We start from the raw sequence: 21,199 nt of genomic DNA, 5'->3' as shown, positions 1-21,199 counted from the left end.
CCTAACGGTCATACATTTGATCCACATATACTGCAGCGCTGTGCAATGCCTGCAAGTACATAAAATAAGCATCCTTTCACTAGACAGCTTGTCAAAACCAAGTGATTTAACACCTGTAAAATGTCCTCATCTCTATTATTCCTACAAAGTGTGTAAATGCAGTTTAAATGCTGCCATTACATTATACAACATTCCCTTGTTCATTCAGCCACTCTGCTTTCTGTAATCACTCCCCTTTTGACTTAATTTTCACTTTTAAATGTGCATACAATTGATGGGAGTGAGTTTTCAGTCAACATGACGTATAAATACTTAATGGATGTAAATGACCTTTGGAGGTTTATGGCTTTATTTTGAACATAAGTGCTCAGCATTAATCTACAGTGAATATTTCCATTGTTCACAACACTGGCAAATACCGGCCAATAATCCATGGCAGTTCTCCAAGGGAATTTGTCCTTTCTGAAATCTGTAATTCCATGCCTCGCTCTGTTTGCATAAGCGAATGCATGTGTGTAGGTTTTGTGTGTGTTTGCATATGTACTCTTCACACATTAATTTTGCGTATGTGTGTCAGGCTGCTCGATTGAATGTCCTTTATATGATATGTGAAGCTGCAGTTCTGGTTGTTCATAATGTACATATATGTGTGTGTGTGTGTGTGTATTTCTGTTATTACGTGCCAACGAAAGTGTGTGATTGAATGCGTGGGGTTTATGTGCGTATGGCTGTCTGGAGCCCAAGGCTTGTGGAGGGTGTCCCTTGGGTGTCTCCACACACACTGTATCTAAGCCCATTTGAGCCTGCTGACAGCAGGAGCATGACTGCCCATCTCTCCGACCTCAGGCCCAATGTCAGCTCTGCTCTGCAGGGATGGAGGGATGTAGGCCAGAAAAAGAGATCTTAGGACAACAGGGTGACAAGAGGAGCAGGAGAGGGAGCCAATGGAGAGGCAACGGGGGGGAGAGAGAGGGTGTGTGCCGGGGTGGAGAATGAGGAGGGGCGGCGAGCTTACAGAATACAAATGAGAAGGAGAATAGAGTGATGAAGGAGCAGAAGAGCAACAGCAGAATAGAGACTTGGCCGGCTACTGGTGATAAATATTCAAGTGTAGTTCCGAACAGAGTCATTGCCGAGTAATGTAAACATGAGGAGTAAGAGGACAAATGGAAAAACTTATCCTCAGGCGATATTTAAACTCCCAGCTCTTGATGTAACTGAAATATCACCTGTAAGTGAATGTAATATTCTGCCCCAGTGTAGCAAAGCACAAGCTAAACTCTTTTTTTAATCTCTCAGCAATATACTTTAACCTGAAGCATCTCCCTCATTTCTTTTCTTCTCCTCTGTTTCTCCACTTCTCGTCCTCACTTTCTCCATTTGCTGTTGCCATGACTACGTGTTGCTTGCCGATCGGGCTGCTGCTCTTGAGTCCGGAGCTTCAGCCTGGCTCGCTCTCTGTCTCTCTCCTTAACCGCTCCTCTACTCCTCTCCTCATCACCCTTTCCCCTGTCCTCAGTCAGGGGAGGAAATGACATGTAGATGAGCTTGAGGTCTCTGTATCTTTCAACCGTGCGCGCACACACACACACACACACACACACACACACACACACACACACACACACACACACACACACACACACACACACACATGCACGCCATGATGACCATCATCTCCTCAGGCACTGGGTGTCTCGAACATGTCCGCACTTTGGTACTACTAGCCGTGGCCTTTTTCATTTTGTCTTGTAGTCTCTGGGGAGAAACCACAGATTCATGTATTTCTGAAGGAGATGGACTCAGGGGAGGCAGAGAAATGGATGGAAAAGAAGGATGAAGACGAGGGGAGGAAAAAAGTAAGAAGAGAACTGTACAGAGAAAAATGTCACCAGGGAAAGAGAGAAATTGAGACAGTGACAAAGATGGCAAATGCACACACACACTGTCACAAACACACATACACTCACACACACATATAATGATCATTTCAAAGCTTCCCTCCTGTTGCTGGCTGACTTCCCATGAAACCCTACCATGGCTGGCAATTGGTGTGTGTGTGTGTGTGTGTGGGTGTGTGTGTGTGTGTGTGTGTGTGTGTGTGTGTGTGTGTGTGTGTGTGTGTGTGTGTGTGTGTGTGTGTGTGTGTGTGTGTGTGTGTGTGTGTGTGTGTCTGTGTGTCTGTGTGTCTGTGTGTCTGTGTGTCTGTGTCTGTGTGTCTGTGTGTGTGTTTGTATGTGTCCAGATGGTGCTGACCAGCCATCCCTCCCAGGGTAGATGAAGTAAATGGAGCGATTACAGTAATGACCGACACACACATCTGTCTCATACCTCTGCATGGCTGCCAGCTCTTTTGGACACACACATACAGACATGCACATGCACATGCAAAAGCAATATTGGCTGATCTGTGGAGTTGGTTAGAGCAAGCTAACACCATTTTAATGTGTATTTTATGCTAATGTATTGTACAACTTTGCAGTTTGATATTTTACTTTGGGAACTATATATGTGAAAATGTAAGCACTTAGTTGACGCCTTAGTTACCTTACAGTGAGAGTCAGTTTGGATGAAATGTGACCCCTCTTGTCAAGGTTACCAAGCTGAATCCCTCTCAGTTACTAATCCTCTGTCTGTCTCTTCATCCCCACAACCCTCTGCAACTTTCTCCCTCTCCCATTCATCACACCAATCTTGTCCAACTTCAAAATTGCCTTCCATCTTTTCTGTTTCTATGTCTTTGGTGTTTTTCTCCAACTAAAAATGAGTCAAGAAAGGGGGACAATTCGGACAAGCCACCAGGGGCAGGCAGTCTCTTTGTAGTTAGGAGAAAAGGCAGAGTGTCACCAGCAAGCTATTCCTTATCAGACCTCTGCTTTGTTCTGCAAAGGTCTTTCTCCTCTGTCTGGACTCAGTGATATTTGAGAGGCAGGTCTGTATACACAGGAAGGGGTTAGAGAGCATGGCCAGTCTCCCAGGATGTGTGTGTATTTAAGTCCTGAGCTTGCTCTCTTCTGAGTATATCAAGTGTGTGCGGGTGCACACGTGCATGTTTGTGCTTTCTAGTTGAGGGGACCCCAGCAACTTGTGTTGAGAAACGCTGAGTCCATGCTGACCACTTCCAGGATATTGTTCACTAAGTAGCACTCTGTGTAAGAGAACACCCTTATTTCACTGGCAAAGTACTGCAGTGTCCCCTCCAAAATCTGCAGATACAGTGTTTTCTGTTTATAAAAAAAAAGGCCAGCATTGTTCTGTGCTGTGGTAGACACAGGTAGTTTCCTCTTACAGCAAGTTCACCTGGGCGTGCTCTCAGGAGCCTCATTAAGCTTTGCTGAGACAAAGAGATGCACTGGAATTTAAAGTTAGGCACACAACCCTCCCTGTATGAGCGGAGGTGTGGGGGGTATGGGGGGGACTGAGTTGGTTTACAGTCATGCTTAAATCCTCTAGATGGGGCTGTTTCTCTATCAGGCTCCAGAGAAACTCCCCTGGATGATCTAATTCTAAATTTCTCCCATGCCTCATCCGTCCTCTTGTTGCTCATGTATAGCCATATAAAGCTCTGGGGAGATGTGTATTATGTTTGCTCCTTGTCAATAGCTGAATTGGATTTGGCATAACTCTCACTGCAGGTGTATAGTAAACATTGCTATAGGTATTCACACAGATACTAGTACACACAAACCAATAGAAACATGTTTGCACAGATTCAGACTCTCACACTGAATGTTCCCTTGGTCTTTGATGTAGAGAGAAAGTATTGTTTCTATTGATTTATCATCATCTGCTCACCTCAGAGATATTAAGACCATAAAACAATAAAGCAGGAGTGAAATGCACCTGGGTAACCTCTGTGCAAATTACACATACCCCATTGTCTCATGTGGTGGATAGCAACACTTCGTTTGCTTAACTTTTATGAGAGGTGACAAAAGTAAAGCTCCTCAGCAGAGCTGTGTCACGTCAAAGACATTTCCCTTCCTTTAGAAGATCCTCCACCATGTGATTAGATAAAGAGTAATACCATACTATACCCTATATCTTTTTCATGCTCAGTGGTTTAGCCAAATGAGGTGAAAGCAGCCGAGCTTTTCCACGGTTCCATTAAAATGTATGCGAGAACAAATCAGAGAATTGCACTGACACGCTAACTGTACCCACATCCTTGGTCTGATTGGCTGCCAGTGCTTGGCCATTACATGTGAAGACGTGCTAATGAAGGTAGACAGAGGCGAAATGATAGACTGAGGTTTCATACTGATGAATAAAATCGTAGGGCACAGAGACTGATTGTCTGTCATTTTGGTGCCATTCATTCGCAATTATTGCAGTGGCCGGCAATTAGTTTAATGTTGCATATAGGTTAACTGTGGTGCTGTCTGATGTCCTTGTTAGCAGAGAGACGCTTGATCTTCCATTGTTATTGTATGGAAAGTGGGCAGATTTGGACTGAAATGCTTTGGGAAACTCTGAGTAATTGTTAGTTGAGTGCAGAGTTCAGGCCACAGGCAAGGTTGGCTGGTCATGAGGACAGGGCTTCAAGCTGCCCACCACACATTTATCAGGTGTGTGTGTGTGTGTAGTGTGCTGCAGGGACTACTCGGATGCTGTCAGATTTTTTTTTTTTTTTTATGTGATGCTTGACTACCAAAGAGGGAATTCTCTCAGCTGCAGAACAAAATCTTGCTCAAGGACACTTCAGCAGACTGAATGCTTGTTGTAGCAGCACAGGCCAGAATCCCTTCTGGGTGAAAGATGGTCTTTCTGTTCACTAGACCAACTTGTTAATCACACTTTTATACACAGCAGAGCTACAGGAATGGCAATTCTGTTGGTCGGTTTTGCCAGTCAGTCCACTAGTTTGGATTGACATGAACAGTGGATGAATCCTAATGACTTTGCTGATCCCTTTTTTTTCCTCTAGTGCACTCATGTAGCTGACGTTTGTGGTTTTGAGTGAAATATTGGATGGATTGCTATAAATCCCCTCACTTTTCATCTTGGCATCATCAAGTCAAAAGTACAACCTCATAGATCCCCTAGCTAGAATGTCTACAAACTCTTAGTCTACATCAGAGTTTGGTGGCGAGGAAAGAGCCTGGTGATAAAATATGTGAAGTCTAAGACTATTAATGCAGCTAGAAAGATGGAAATTGAGATGATGCATAAAAACACGCGCACACACAAACAAACAGATTAGTCATTGATCCGGGTTAAGCCTTGATCTCTGGTTGAGAGCATGCCATGGCTGATCGATAACTTTAATTCAGCCTCGAGAGTGTGCTTGCACGATTCTGTCTCCCACAACTCTCACTCCTCTACAGTTGTCAACCACACGCACACACACCCAGTCATATTCTCTCTTTTCTCAAACCCTCGCTGACAGAATTAAACGCACACACACATACACAGCAACCTGATTAGGTGAACCACAGGGGTTAGGCCTAATGACAAACAAACTCAGCGTGTGCACAAACACCTCAGCTTCTCGGATGAAATATAGATTTTCCTCTGTCCCAAAAGCTGATGGGTATTAGGTGAAGACATGTGTGTGTATGTGAGTGAGTGTGCGCATGTATGCTTTTGTGTGTGTGTGTGTGTGTGTGTGTGTGTGTGTGTAATCTTGTTCTCCAGATTGTTTTGTATGGAAAGAGGAGGCACCAGGGAAAAGCATGTAAGTGATTGGATGCTGCTTTGTTACTGTTAAAGACCCTCTCTCCAGGGAAATAGTGGGTTAAATAACTATGTGTTTTCTGCTTGTGTGTGTGTGTGTATGTGCTGGAAGGTGTGTTTGGGACTACCATCGTATCCCAAGGGAAATGCTTTGGTATTGTTTTTACTTGTTTTTACTGATGGCACGTCCACTGAGATTACTCAAAATGTGCCTAATGAGTGTGTGTCTATACCAATAGGACAGGATTAACAGGATTGATATACGTATGTTTGTGTTTATGTGTATGTGTATGTGTGTGTGTGTGTGTGTGTATGTGTGCGTCTACCTCATACTTTGTTATGAATCAATATAAACCTTTATTGCCCCCAGGAGAATTGGCTTTGCACAGGGGGCCCTTGAAAACATTGCGTACACATACTGAACCGAACATATTGTATATTGGCATGAATGTGTAAGTGTAAAAACTCAGCTTTGATTACACATTAAACTTATATTCATTTTGGAACAGAAATACATAAGTTAATTCCATAAGTGGTAATGTAGGAAAAGCAGTTTGTTACCTTCATTACATTTTGATTTATAAAGCCAAATCACACTGTAAATAAAATACCGACGACATAATGCTATTTGGATTCAGCAGAGAGTAAACAAAAACCAGCTGCTGCTCAAGAAAGAGAAAGAATACTTCAAAAGATTCAAAGCACAGTGCCTCAAGAAAGAGAGAATTGTCTCTGGATGCTACAGTTTAGTGTCTTTCAGCTCATTGTTTTGCTTTTTTTTTTATATATTTGATTTATAGGGTGGTAATATATGAATGCTGTGTTTACACTGTGTTGTGCTGCCCCTAGGTGGCCAGCAAGATCAATTACTATGCACAGTGGTATTCCCCAGGGTCAAACAATCACACACATACACAATAAACACATACCTCAGTCAAACACACAAGAGTTAGAGTAGAGAAATGGTATAGCTGTTCCTTCATGTCTACTGACACCAAACAAAATATTGTGAAGTTGAGGATAACTCATAGACTGTAAATTAAAATGGACATAACCTCCATGATGTCACCTATAGGTAGCTGAAGAGTGGTTTTAAAGCTTGGAGTGGGCTGCTCTGCCGTCACCATCTTGGCAGTGCCCGACTCTGCCTAACTCCCGGCTAATCAAAAAAATAGGCAGAGGTGTGGAGCTGAGATTTTGGTGCATACCGGTTTATGACAAGCATATGCTCCCCCACCTGTCACTCAAAGCAGTACACTGTCAGAACGGGTGAGTTGTATAAAAATGAACCCCCCTCCCCTACATTTGCCACAAACGGGAAAATTAGCTGTTGAGAAAAAAATGTTTACTTCTGCTGTAAAGTTAGTCATTTTAACATGAGTCTGTGGAGATTGACACTCTTTTGGAGCCAGCGTCAAGCATCCATTTGAATAACTGCAGTTTTTGGCACTTCCCTGTTGGCTTCATTTTTCAGCCCTGGAGGTTGCCTCTTGCCTCAAACATAACATCTTATGTCTGTTGGATTATTGAAGATCTCTGTCTTTCTCACAGTGTATGTAAGTCATCAAAAATATGTAAAACACAATATGATTTCCCTCTCAATCATTGACTTTATGATGTCTTTCATGCTATTTCATCCCGATTTCATCTGAAATTCATCAGTTAACATTTAAACTGCCCAAATGATTGTATCATCAAAACCACGACTATTTTGGAAGCAAAGAGATTAAGATGACTCGTAACTTTAATTATAATCCATAATCGGCTTTACTTTCATGCCAGAAATCATTTTGTAGTAGTCTGTCAGTTTTCTTATTTTGGAATGAAACTCTCAAAATTGTTCCAAACCCTTCGATATCAGTGTCGTGAGGTGTGTAATATCTTGTAAGTATGTGTGTAACTATGTGCTTGTGTTTGAATGTGCTCAGCTCACTGTAGGTTAAGCTAAGTGGCTGTCTGGCACAGGCATCTTTGATTATCTTTATTTATCCCTCCCACCCACTGTTTCTCTGCTCCCTCTCTCTCTTTCTCTCTTTCTCTCTCTCTCTCTCACTCTCACACACACACATACACTCCCCTCCTGCTAAAAAGCTAATCTTTTTGTGCTAATGAAAGGTATTGGGTTTCCTAACAGGCTTTTAAAGGAAGGTGATGGATTGAGGGATAGATGGATAGAGGGAGGGGAGACGGGACATGAGGAGGGGAAAGAAGTGAGAGGGAGGTGAGGTGTCAATAAGCACATCAACCTGATCCCTTTCAGACTGCGAGGTGTGCATATGCTGCTAATGTATGCATTCGTGCACGTACACACATGCAGCCACACGCGCCTTTAGTTGCCCATAAATCTCTGGGCAAAGCATAAAAGCAGGTCTTTTGGTGCCAATAAGCTGAGAGATGGATTGCTGGAGATGTCTCCACCTTGACCAGTGCTGTGATAAATGCCTGAGGGTGTGTATGCATGCACTTCAATGTATTACATCAGTTGGGAGCTGTAGGCCTGTGCAGATTGGTGCAGAACCACTGTTATTTTGTTGTAGAGAGGAATTCATTATGTGTTGCGTGCAACACATGAACACATTTATGGGAAGAAAAATCTTACTTTAGGACAAACCATAACTGCATACAAAGCAGTTAAATGTGTTAATTAGCATTGAGCTGTGCACTGTAATTGATGGGATGTTGGGCCAGATTCAAAGATGCGTGAGAGTAATCTTAATCATACAAAGAATAAACAAAATAAAATAAATTTTGTCTTACTGTCCACAGTGTTAAATCATTCGCTGGCCCCTTATATCTCAATTTTGCTCTGTCTTCCACCTCACCTCTGTCTCCAGGTGAAACAGTCATGGGGTGTCCTGGGGATCACAAGCCCCTGCTCTTTTCCCTATTCTAATAAAGCTGATAATCATTTGTTTCCCAATCACATTAGCATGCCAGTAATGAGAGGGGTAAGTCAACCATTAGAATATGATCCATAATTCATTGTTGACTCTCGTTCATTACCCCATCCTCACTCCGATGAATGTTTAATAAGTCTGTGTGTGTGTGTGTGCTTGTGTGTGTGTGCCTGTGTGACTTTGCATCTCTGTTTGTCATCTGGGCCACAGAGTAGTGTCAGGCTCCGATGGATTGTTTGTGCTGATGGAAATTTACATGATGGACTCTGTCATCTACCTTTTTTCATATGCATTACGTAACTTAAGAATGACGCAAGCGACAACTTTAATTGGAAATATATGCAAGGGTGCATTACTGTGCATCTGTTTAGGTGTGTGTGTGTGTGTGTGTGTGTGTGTCTCTCTCTCTCTCTGTCTCTCGCTTTCTGTCTCTGTCTCTCTGGTGAGTGAAGCAGACAGCTGTTATCAGTCGCTGACAGAATCCTCCCATCAACCCCCTCCTTCTGCTGTCAATCACGGCACATTGTCACCAAGTTGCTATTTAAATAGTCCTTTCTCCTCTGTTTACTCAAGAAATATGTGTGCGCGTGTGCGCGCGTGTGTGTGTGTACACGGGTGATTAATGTAAAAGCCCTGCCCTTGTATCTCTCCTCTCCTCTCCTCTCCTCTCCTCTCCTCTCCTCTCCTCTCCTTTCCTCTCCTCTCCTCTCCTCTCCTCTCTCCAGAAAAAGACAGACACTGTAGGTTGATTAATACACAAGAATTCCCCAAACACCTTTATCAGGTTCCCTACACCACAAAATTACTCCTCAATAAATAAATAGTTGTTAAAACCAGCTGGAACATCATTAATGTCCGGCTCAGAGCCGGAGGAAAGTTGCTTCAACTTGTGTGTGTATGTGTGTTTGTGTGTGTATATGTGTCTTTTGGCAGCCTCCTAATGAGATGCCTCTGTTTCCCTCCATTAGTAGTTTATTAGATAGCATGGGTCGCTGAGGTTTGTAAAATACAGTAAGCTTAATTTAGCACATTTGGCACTGCAGGGGCATAGGGGACTTAAGGGAGTATCAAGGGCATGGACAACTGGCGTAGCTTGGGATGTAAATTAGTGTTGCAACCAATAATAGGTAAGCTGTTGAGCACAGCCATCATGCACTTCAACAAAGCATTTACTTATTAAACTGCCTTAGAGGTGCTGATGACTGTGAATATAATTATGTGTAACCAGGATTTGAACCACCTGACAAATGCTACTTAATTTTTTCGCAGCAGCTTTGAAGGGGGGGGGGGTGATCTGCTTTTCTTTTATTCTTGGCTCAGGTCAGTGCAGTGGCGCTGCACTTCCCACAGATCACTTTGCAAACAAACAACACAGACATGTATTTCTCCTTGCATATTCTGTGAATGGGGCAGACTTTGCGTAGGTGGTACTCTTTTATTTACAAACCACTTGGGTTACTGTTGAAAATGTGCATAATTATTCACTTTCTTAGAGGCAGAACAGTGCTCCGAGACACAGACCTACCTGACACTGGATGTTTCAAACAGCCAATGAAAAAAAGGCTTTGATGAATTGGATAAAGGTTGTACTGCTATATTGTTGTGTTATTTAGAGAAACACAACAGCAAAGTGGATACTTATTCATTTGAATTTGATGTATGTTGCAGTTTCTACTGTGTAACCTATTTATATAAATGTAGGTTTATTTTTTTTCATAGTCCCTGGTAAAAAGAAAACCAACAGCTTTTATATATCTTGACCTAGTGCATTACTGACTATAGAACAGATGAACCTGTGCTGATGTGCAGCACCACAGAAAACGTTCAGTGTCTTTCAGTTAAGTATGAAGGAGAAAATATACAAAGGGATTTTTTACAAAGGACAATTTATTGTTAATGTTCTGTGGGTGAAGGAAAGATACACCTAGTTTTCTTTGTTCATATGACCTCCCTCTCTTTCACACACACACACACACACACACACACACACACACACACACACACACACACACACACACACACAAAACATCATTTATAGCTAGCTGCTAAGTGACAGATAGACCCATTTTCTCCACCATTCATGTAACCTTTTCTGTCTGGGGTTATCAAAGGTCACTCCGTCAGGCCTGATTTACTGTAGGAGCACGGTGCTCTCTCTCTGTCTCTCTCTCTCTCTCTCTCCTTTGTGACTCCCTCCTCCACTTTACATTAGTCTCTCTTTCTCTATCTTTAGCCTCTTTCAAGCATGCACTGTATGTAATTCCTAAAAGCTCTGTCAATTTAATATGCTGGTGTCAAGTTTGAGTTTGAGCAGCCTGACTCAGCCTAATCAGGACTTGGTAACATTTCTCCAACATTTTCTACACATGCTCAATTGAAGGCACAGAAGTCACATTGCTTACAAAGTTGTGGACAAGATTAAAACGCACTTTATCATAGACGGTATGTATGACATTATTATCCACACGAGCAGTGTGGCTCTAGGGCAAGTTTCTCTGTGTTGTTTTGGAAGGTCGATCCACCAGACTGAAATATTTCAACAACCACTGGATGGATATGCCAGGATGTGTCCTAATGACTGTGGTGATCCGCTGACTTTTTCTGTGGCACCAATACGAGGTTGACATTTGGAGCGTCTTAACAAATGTCTCAACAACTATTAGATGGACTGCCGCGCAATTTGGTACAAACATTAATTTCCACCTCAGGAAGTATAGTAATTAAGTTTGGTGAGCCCATAACTTTTTCTTCTAGCACCATGATCAGGTCATTTTAATTTCTGCTTTGATTTATGACAAAATTAATGTCAAACTGATGACATCCCCATATCAGCTTCAGCTTTCTTTGGTGTTAAGTGCTAAATGTTAGTATGCTTACATGCTAAGCTAAGGTGGTAAACATGGTACCTGCATTATGCCTGACAGCAGCATGTTAACGTTGTCATTGTGGGTATGTTAGCGTGCTGTTTTATCGTCATGGAACTTTTCCACACCAGAGACCTGTGTGACATCCAGAAGGCCACAACTTTACCAGATAGATGAACCCACATTATAGATTCCAGGCCAAACAGGAGCTTCAGTTTCAGGTTGACTTTAAACAATCATTTGATTATTTGTCCTGAACTCATCCTACCTTCCTCTCTTCCTTTTCCTCCTCCTGTCATTATTTCCCTCTAATTGTCACTCCTCTTTTATTCTCTTAAATATTATTCTTCCTGCCATTTCCTCCTGTTCTTTCCCTCCCCTCTCTGCCATGTGCGGATCTTGGTTTGGAGAGGATGACAATATATATTCTTTTTTTTTTATTTTTGACAGTATTTCGACAGGGAGAATGATGGGTACGGCGCCACTCACTTTAAAGAGCAGAGGAGGCAGAGAGAGGCAGGATTTCAAACCAAGCCCTTTTATAATTTAATAGTTGTGTTAGTGAAGTGTGAGCTGGTTTGATGAATGCCACTGCTACACAAAAACACAATTGACACGTCATTGTGTCCATAATGAGAAGAATAACACTTGAGCTGAAAGAAGTGCAAAGCTTGTTCATGCATGAGGCTTTACAATGCTTTCTGTCACACATCATGTCTGAATATGAAGATAAAAAGGTGGGCATCAGGCTGGAGAGTGGGAGAACCACAATGTAAAGACATTTGTCTGCGTGAGGAAGAAAGAGAATGGTAGTTATGTCTTGTCGTATGAAGCTGCTGTATTGTATCCTCAAATCTGGTTGGGAGGCGTCCTGGATGTGAAGGGAGGACAGGAGTACTGTAAAGAATTCGTGTCAGTGTCAGTGAGCGCAGATCTGCACAAAGTCACTCACTCTGGGATTAGGAAACTGAGAAATAAAGATGACGTCTGAGTGAACCCATAAAACAAAGAGTGTGTGTGTGTGTCAGATAGAGAAAGATGAATCAAACTGTGCTTTTGTTTGATCTAAACACCTTTTGCTTTTGACAAAGCTATAACAGTATATCTGTTTTAAGTGACCTCATCTCATGTTGATGGAGAGCTGTTTGCACTCTGGGAGAATGGAGAGAAGTTAGATGGGGTAGATGGAGAGGAATAAATTTAGCATTACTCATCCTTTGATGCCTTCGACTCTCCATCTCTGGGTTGCATTGCCTTCTCTGATGTCATGCTTCTTTGCGTCTCATCTGCATCCATTCACGTCCCATTTGTCTCTTTTGACTCCTCTCTCAGGTTTGCAGGCGTCCCGTGTCCTTGGATTTTCTTTTTTATTACCTCATTTCATCATATTTCCTCTCTCCCTCTTCCTCCCTCTTCTTTTGGTGTTTTCCTCTCCTTTGTGAGATTGTTATTGCAGATCCGTCAATACTCACAAGGTGTGGCTGAGGCCTCGAGAGCTTTAATCTCCCTAATTAACTCAGTGCCTCATTCTCTACCATAATGTGTGTTTGTGAGAAGAACATATTACTTTCTTTATTTTGGATATGCGTCAGCAGTGTCACATTAAAACGCTTTGCCCGGGCTTTATTGGGAAACCAGTGTTCACTTAGCATATTGATTCAGCAGTTGAATCTTGACACACCACGCCTGGCGCTTTTTTTTAATAATGTATTGTAACGTCTAGGCAGTCTCCATTGTGGCTGTGTCGGACACCGCCGGTGTGTGTGTGTGTGTGGGCGTGCGTGCTGTAGTGTGTGTGACTGTGTGCATAACTGTCAGGAGCTAAGTGCTTTGAAGTTCATCATGCTGTGTGGCGTTTGGAGAGAACAATACGCGTGTATTAGACTCTCTTGTTAAGCCTTCCTGGGAACAAACAAAGGCAACAATAGAGCACTTGTTGAGTCTTTTTCTCCCTTGCAGCTCTAACACAGTTACATAAAATTCCACATTGCTCTTTTCGTAGGATATTGATGGACTGTGTGTCTTTTTTTCTTTTCTTTTTTTTTTTTTATGAGAGCAGCTCTGCGTGAATGTGTTGGTGTTTGTTTGCTGGTGTGTACACGTATGGGTGCTCTGGATTTAACCCCTGTTGTTCATTAAAGGGGGATGCATGTGACATTTATAAAGAGCTTAACTTCTTAACAAGCAGCTACACTCAGACTCTCTGCCTCATGAATTATTATTCCTTATGGATCGAAGGAAGTCTGTGAAAAAGCAATACAGCAGAAACGCCGTATTACACCATTTAGACTTGATACATTTACGCCTAATCTATGAGACTGTTTAATGTGAGACTTGTCCCATAAATAACTATCAATACTTCTGTTCATTGCAATTATTATTACTGAGAGTGTTTCTTGTCAGCAGGCTACCTTTGCCAAAGCAATCTACGAGGCAGAAAAGGACAATCTGTCACTCTGCGTTACAGCTCAGCCTCCTGAGATTCAGCGAAACGAGCACAGTGTCCTAAAATGCAAATATGCACTTGATCCCCCCCAAAAAAATAGAGAGAATACTTTTTCCCCTCCTTGAAAGTATTACATGAAGGAGACACATCTATAAACAGGCTACAGTTTGACATTGAAACAATGCGAGGGGAAGTTTGGGTTGTGGTGTTGAAATAGTGGATGGTCACAAACAATCAAGTCCTACACAAAACTAAAATAGATGTCTTACCATAATGACAGTTTTAGCTGTTGCTGTCATTTACTGTATTTTTGAGTTTTAAACAAAACGTTTTTTTCGATTGTGCTGGACCGTTAGGGGTATGGTATGTTTCAAAGCGCTTGTTGGATTGTCTCATGTTGTCTAAAATCTGATCTCACTGAAACCTCAAGTCTCCATTGGAATCTCAGTGAAATGTTGGTGCATTCAACATATTGATTAAAGCATGAAGGGCATTGTCTATTGGTCAATGCAAGTGGGCTGGGGGGTATAATTTACAGCCCAGTCTTAATCTGGTTACATTTAGCCATGAATACACTTCCAGCCGGCTGCACACCAGACGAGCTTTAATCAACATCATTTACTAAAAATAGATTCTCAAACTGTTTGTTGTCATCATTACAGTCAGGTGCAGGTACAATAATTTGCAGCTTTCTCAGGGTTTGCACAGCAGTTGTTACAATCAGTCATTGAGTATTTAAACAGTTTACCTACCTCAGATTCACTGTTATTTAAAACTGAATGTGACCAGTGCAACCTACTGTAACTTGGGACCATGAGAAAGTCAACCTAGCTTCCCTCAGATCAGACTAATAGCAGCTGGACCTGTGCCCTTTTCAAATGAAATCTTGTAGACTCTACAGTATTTCTCTTGTTTCATTTCTTATTTTGCCGGAGACTAAACTGCTCTTAGCTACAGAGCTGACATTTTTGGAAAGGTGACTCAAAAGAACCTGAATTGATTCAATGCGGCTGGACAGCCTGAAAGAATTGAGTTAGTTAAAAGAATCAGCCCTCCCAGCACTTAGACACTCACTCACACACAGACTCACACAGAAACACACACAGACTCACACACAAACCACTCTGAGCACAGTCCTAAAGGTGCACGGATAAAAGATGTAAGACGTTTCCTGCATATCTAATGTAGAAATAATGTTAAAATATGAAAGTCTCCAGGGGAGGCTGTGTCTCATCTTAAAGGCTTGATGTTGTGGGAGACTTTTCTGTTGTTCAGTCTACTTATTTTACTATACCTTATCAATAACATCACTAAAGAATTTGGTGAGTTTAAACATGCCATATGTCATTGTCACATCATCTGTTATGGTTGAAAGTAAATATGATTCTGCCCTGAGAGTGGTCAATGGAGGAATTAATGATCATTTAGGATGGACATTAAATATCGTCCCATGTCTGAGCAGGAGATACAAACAGAGATGTGTCCCACGAAGCCTGAGGTGACTTTACCCATTTCATCTCACATTTACACTGATGCTTCAAGGGTAATCTCCATGCCAACCCCTCTCTGTCTGTCTCTGCGTTTCTATTTTTCTCTCAGGCTCTCTCTCCTCCTCCCTTCTCTCTGTTCCTGCCTCAGATCAATGGGCTGGATGACTAGAGTAAATCTTAATGGTCAGGGTGTGTGTGACAAAGTTTGGATGTTTGTGTTTGTGTGTTTGTGTGTTTGTGTGTGTGTGTGTGTGTGTGTGTGTGTGTGTGTGTGTGTGTGTGTGTGTGTGTGTGTGTGTGTGTGTGTGTGTGTGTGTGTGTGTCTAGTGCAGGTGAAGTATTGCTCACTCAGCACTGTCCTGCCCCTTGGGCACCACCACACGCCTGCCTGCCTGCCTCCTGTCCAGCCACAATCAATTTCACAGTCCCACACACCCACACACATAGTCACTCGCAAGAATACGCACACAGACATATACAGATACACAAACACAGAAAGATGACTGTATTTGGGAAATCTGGTCATAAGATCATAGAAAACTATTTTAACCTATGAAAACAATCTGTTAGAAAGGACTAAAATTGCAGGTTTCTGACTGATTTGATCAACTGCGGTCAGATAATGTTATTTGAATCGTTTGAACTAGAAGTTTTAACTTGAAATGAATACAGTTGTACATACTGTATTTACATTGAATTACTCCTACAGCAAAGTGTGAGATTATTCTATAAGAGCAGCTCCAGAGTGATCACATGATTAATCATATCCATAAAAAGAGACACACCTACATCTTTTTATTTATTTAAAAAAAATCCTTACAAGTTGCTGTTAGTGAGGTTAAAAGCATATATGATTTTAATTTCAAAGATTAGACTATAATAGATTTATAATATGTAACTCTATAAATTGGGATTAAATGATATGAAATGACTGAAAACAGAAAAGAACTTCTGCTGCTGGTACATCAGAAGAAAACAGATGTTAAGGAGCAAAAGTTGTTGAAACCATTGATTCTCCTTTTCTTATCATAAGAGCTCTATTAAGACCAATTTAGTTTTGAACGGTGCGTGTTGTAGATATTTTTGGAAGGATCTATTTGCTTTTGTAATGATGTGTTTAATGTTTTGATGGTTATTCCAGCAGGATGTTAACACTGCAGACCTTTCCATGAAGCTAGAACTATTACCATGAAAAGTTTGTGGTTACTCAGTTTGGAAAGTAGAGCCAACTCTAGGAAGAGTCCCGGTGTTTCCAAACTTCTCCTATTTCACAATTATTTAGTTAACTGTGCTCCTGGGAGCGCTCACAACTTTAGTAATGTTTTTATACCCTACTGATAGTTGCTTCGACTTCCCTGGTTTGGTTTTTGTCCTGGATTGTGGGATCTTATATAGACAGATGTGTGCCCTCCTAAACTGTGCCAGTCAGTGCAGATGGACTCCAATCAAGTTCTAGACACATCTCAGGCAAAATGAAAGCAAACAGGATGCATCCGACCACAACTGAGAGTGCCGCAAAGGGTTTGAATGCTTCTGTAAATGTGATTTCAGTTTTTGATTTTTCATGAATTTGCAAAAAATTTCCAAAAACATATTTTTACATTGATGGTTAACAATGACAATTATATCCATTAAAAAATGAAGCCATTGTATCATATCAGTGCCATTTTAGCAAGGCTCTAAGTAACCAACACATTAGATTTCATCTTATTCTTTGTATTCTTTTGGCCCTGTGGATCCCTTCTGACTTCAAGTGTGAAAATGAGCAAACTTGCATTGAAAGTGACAAGTGTTCGAGTCGGGGTCATGATACACAGTCAGGTTTCAGCAAACACTGATGAATTCCACAGTTAACATTTGATTTTCTAGTGTTTGCTCAAGAGAGTGTGCGAGTGTGTGCGGCGAGCCAGCTGCAGCGTGATTACCACATTTCATGTTTCCTGCCCGTAATTGTAGACTGTGTCTGTGCATATCTATATTGGTCTGTGAGTGCACTCAGCGTGGGCCCTCGCTCCAATCAGTCTATGATTTCAGCGTAGACAGATCTTCGTCACATGTAAGTGAAAAAGAGCCTGATGAACTGTAAATCTGCTTCATCCTCAGGAAGAGTGAAGTAGAGAGGGAGAGACCCCACTGTGCTTATATGGCATGGGCCAGGTGGTGTGAGTGAGTGCAAAGTGAGATGAGTCGAAAGGCGGTGTGTGTATGTGTGTATGAGGTGGGGTGGGGGCGACATTCAGCAGGCACCTGGCGCTGACAGGCTCTCATTGAAACTGCGATCCAATTCAGATTCAGCCCCCCTATGCTGCTTTTGAAGGGCCTTGTGACAGCTCATTCCCTCTCTCCTCTCCTCTCCTCTCCTCCTCTCCTCTCCTCTCCTCTCCTCTCTTCTCCTCTCCTCTCTTCTCCTCTCCTCTCCTCTCCTCTCCTCTCCTCTCCTCTCCTCTCCTCTCCTCTCCTCTCTTCTCCTCTCTTCTCCTCTCTCTCCTCTCTCTCTCTCCTCTCCTCTCCTCTCCTCTCCTCTCCTCTCCTCTCCTCTCCTCTCCTCTCCTCTATGGGGGTCCCATCATTACCTGCTGATTACAGAGCTGTCATTCCTTGCATCTGACAAGCTTGCTGATTGGCATGCGTGTGTGTGTGTGTGTGTGTGTGTGTGTGTGTGTGTGTGTGTGCACGTGCACTTTTGTGCTCATGTGGTTTGCTCATGCCCATGTGCGTAGCCCTTCTTGCGTGCATGCTTTCTTGACTCTTATGCATGTGTGTTGGCGGCATCGGTGTGGGCACCTGTGCGTGCGTGGAAGTGTATGGATGCACCTAGGCCTTGCTTTGATTATGATTGCAGTGTGAATGAGTGCTGGTGCTCTGGAAGAGGAGGGGAAAGAAGAGTGAAAGTGAAGCGTTTGTTCTTGAAAGCAACCTCTGGGAGAAGCAGCGTGACTGAACACTTGCACTGTGATGTCTGGTTTTTCTGTTTGTACATGTTTTTCACACCAGTATTGCATAATGAATTATAAATAGACTGTTTTGCTGTTTAATTACTGTACATGTGTTGTTCATGCAGCATGAAGCATGTTGATTTTGACAGATTTCCACCAACTGATTGTCAAAATAGTTTCACTTGTCACTTGTAATGCAGACGTGCGTTACAACACACTGCAGAGTAGGCTTTAGAAATCATTTATAATTATTATTGTTGAATACTCACAGGGACTCTACTATATTTGTGTAGATATGACTTATTAGTGAATGAATAGTAACAGAGAGATGTAAATGGTGTACAGCAAGTGGAGATACAAAGGTTGAATGTAAATGCAGCATTAGGTATCTGGGTCTGCACACATACCCAGGTCGGTAATGTGTGTCACAGCAAGGTCATTAAAAAGTGCCAGTGAAGGGAAGTGGCCTGATTGGCTGTTTGACCTTTAAAGGGTAATTGCCACTTTTAAAAACTAATAAAGAGTCTGCGATTCTGAAAGGAAGCCAAACCCATTTTACTGGAAACAATAACCCCAAACAATAAAAGTATGTTTCTCCATAAAAACATGGAGCGAGTTATTGGGAAATGGCTCTTAAAAGGAATCAAAGTGAAAACTGCAGATTTTTTTTTATTCCTCTCTGTGTCCCCTTACCTTTAGCTCATATAAAGTCAACCTCCTGGATGCTGAAACCTGCACTATTCTTATTAATAGCAGGGGTTGCTGCATTTTGTAAAAGTTAACCCTTTCATGCTTTACGCTGTCTTAAAAAGACTCTGTCTTCAAAGCCTAATATCCAATTTTTCTGTCTTCTAAAAAGGGAATGGGAGATTTAAGTAAAAAACTTTATGACAGCTTTACTGGCTCCAAGTTAAAAGGTGCCCTCTATTCAGCTAGCATGAAAGACTGACTTTGAACAGCAGCATTTTGGAATATAGATAGTTTTCACCACCCAGACCATTGTTGCTTCAAAGCCTCCTGAGTTCCTCTTTGGCTGTCCAGCCTTAGAAATGCTTCCTTGTAAAAGAGGAATAAAAATGGAACGATATGAGATTGGAACCAGGGATGAAGACGGCCCGAAACCAGGAGTCCAAATGAGACATGGGAAAGGGATACAGGAAGAGAAGACGGAGAGAGAAATGAATGATATACGCTAGAGGACTTGAGGGCACTGAACTGCAGAAGACCGTAGAGTCTTGGAGAGACGACACAAAAAAGAAGACAACCTGAAAGCACAAAAAAGCTAAGAAGATGCAGACAGGTGAGAAGACACCGGAGCAGACAGGATAATAGTTGAATTGTCGAGCTTCGGTGAGCAAGGACAGATAAGGACAAAAGAAAGCTGAGAGGGTTTAAGAATAAGATCAAAATGTCCACATCAAAATTTAAACCATCTAAAACTATAGACGTTCATGCAGGAGAGAAACCAGACTGCTTGAATCTGTGGCTTTTGCAGAGTGCTGGGTGACAGTACGATCTCCATGGCTGGTGAATGTGCCAGTGCAATAATTACCACCTAAGTGCTTCTCCTTAAATGTGCCCATGACAAACATCATCACCACTGACACTACCATCACCAGAGTGAGTAGCAGGCTTCCTGTGGTGGTGATTCAACATCATTAGTGAACATGACTGGCTGAGGGCATTAGAGATGCAACATTACACCACACCATGCCGGGTACTAATGACCTGGAAAACTAGATACCATCTCTTCACTTGCCATCCTTCACCCACCGAATTCTGTGGAAAAACCTGGCTGGTTAAAAAAAAAAAAAAAAAAAAGAAAAAGACAAGCGAGAAGTGCTCTGTATAGATGTTCAGCGGTTTTTGCATTTATATGTGTGTGTGTGCACAAGTGCTTGAAACAGATAGAAAAGAATAAAAAGGCAGAAAACATAACTAATACTTTGGTAGTAAAGTAATCCATAGATGCATTCAGTCTTCAGCTTTTTCATCTGGCTGTATGTTTGCTCTAAGCTCACATTTCGTTATCTCATCCATCCTCCTCAATCATAATCCATCACACACAGGTAGTCTCCCACTGAGGCTTTGTGAGCAATAGGAAGAGTTAGCTTGCTATCTGCTAGCGCTATCTCTAAAGTTGCTCCTCCCCTCCACTAGATGCAACCTCTGTGAAATAGGGGAGATGGTGGAAAATCCCATTTTCAAAAAGACATCACAGCGAGGGCTCACTTATCTGTGAGGACCGATATGGCAAAGGCATTCGAGTGTTCGTGTCCGTGCGCTTGTGTGAGTGCGTCTGGCTGAGTTTGAGAGTACTTTATAATATTCAAATGCGCCAACCCGCACCAAAGACCACTCGCCTGTGTTTGCATGAGTGCGTGCGCCTGTGTGCTCGAGCGCATGCATGTGTGCACAGGAGCATGCCTTAGGAGCCCACAGTAAGCACTCCCACATCAAGGCTATCATCATCTCACCTCCTGCTATTATCACCACTTCTGACAGCCCACTCCCAGCTAAATTAATTTCCCCCTCATTCCAAATGTTCGGCCTCCCTCCCTCCTTCAGATCGCTCCCTCCTGCCATCACCACCCTGACCAAAGCATTTCTCTGGCATTTGTCCTCATCTTCTTCCCTCTTTTTTGTTCCTTTTTTTTCCCCCTGTGTCTGACAATGCAAGGAAAAGCTAGTTTTCTACTCAATTTTTTTTTTCATTTATACCTCCTGAGAGGTTACTGTGCCTCGCTGAGATGTGTCTGTTGGTCTCTCTGGATGAGGGGAACGTCCAGCAGCTACTGTTAGACTCTGGATACAGAGTAAAAAAAAGAAAAAGAAAAAAGAAGCAGGAATAGAGAGAAAGATTGGAAGGGAAGCAGTGATTGTTTGGGAA

The sequence above is a fragment of the Seriola aureovittata genome, chromosome 12 (assembly GCF_021018895.1).
Source record: "Seriola aureovittata isolate HTS-2021-v1 ecotype China chromosome 12, ASM2101889v1, whole genome shotgun sequence".
Taxonomy (NCBI): Eukaryota; Metazoa; Chordata; class Actinopteri; order Carangiformes; family Carangidae; genus Seriola; species Seriola aureovittata.
The sequence above is the reverse complement of the archived record's forward strand: the minus strand, read 5'-3'. Positions refer to the sequence as shown.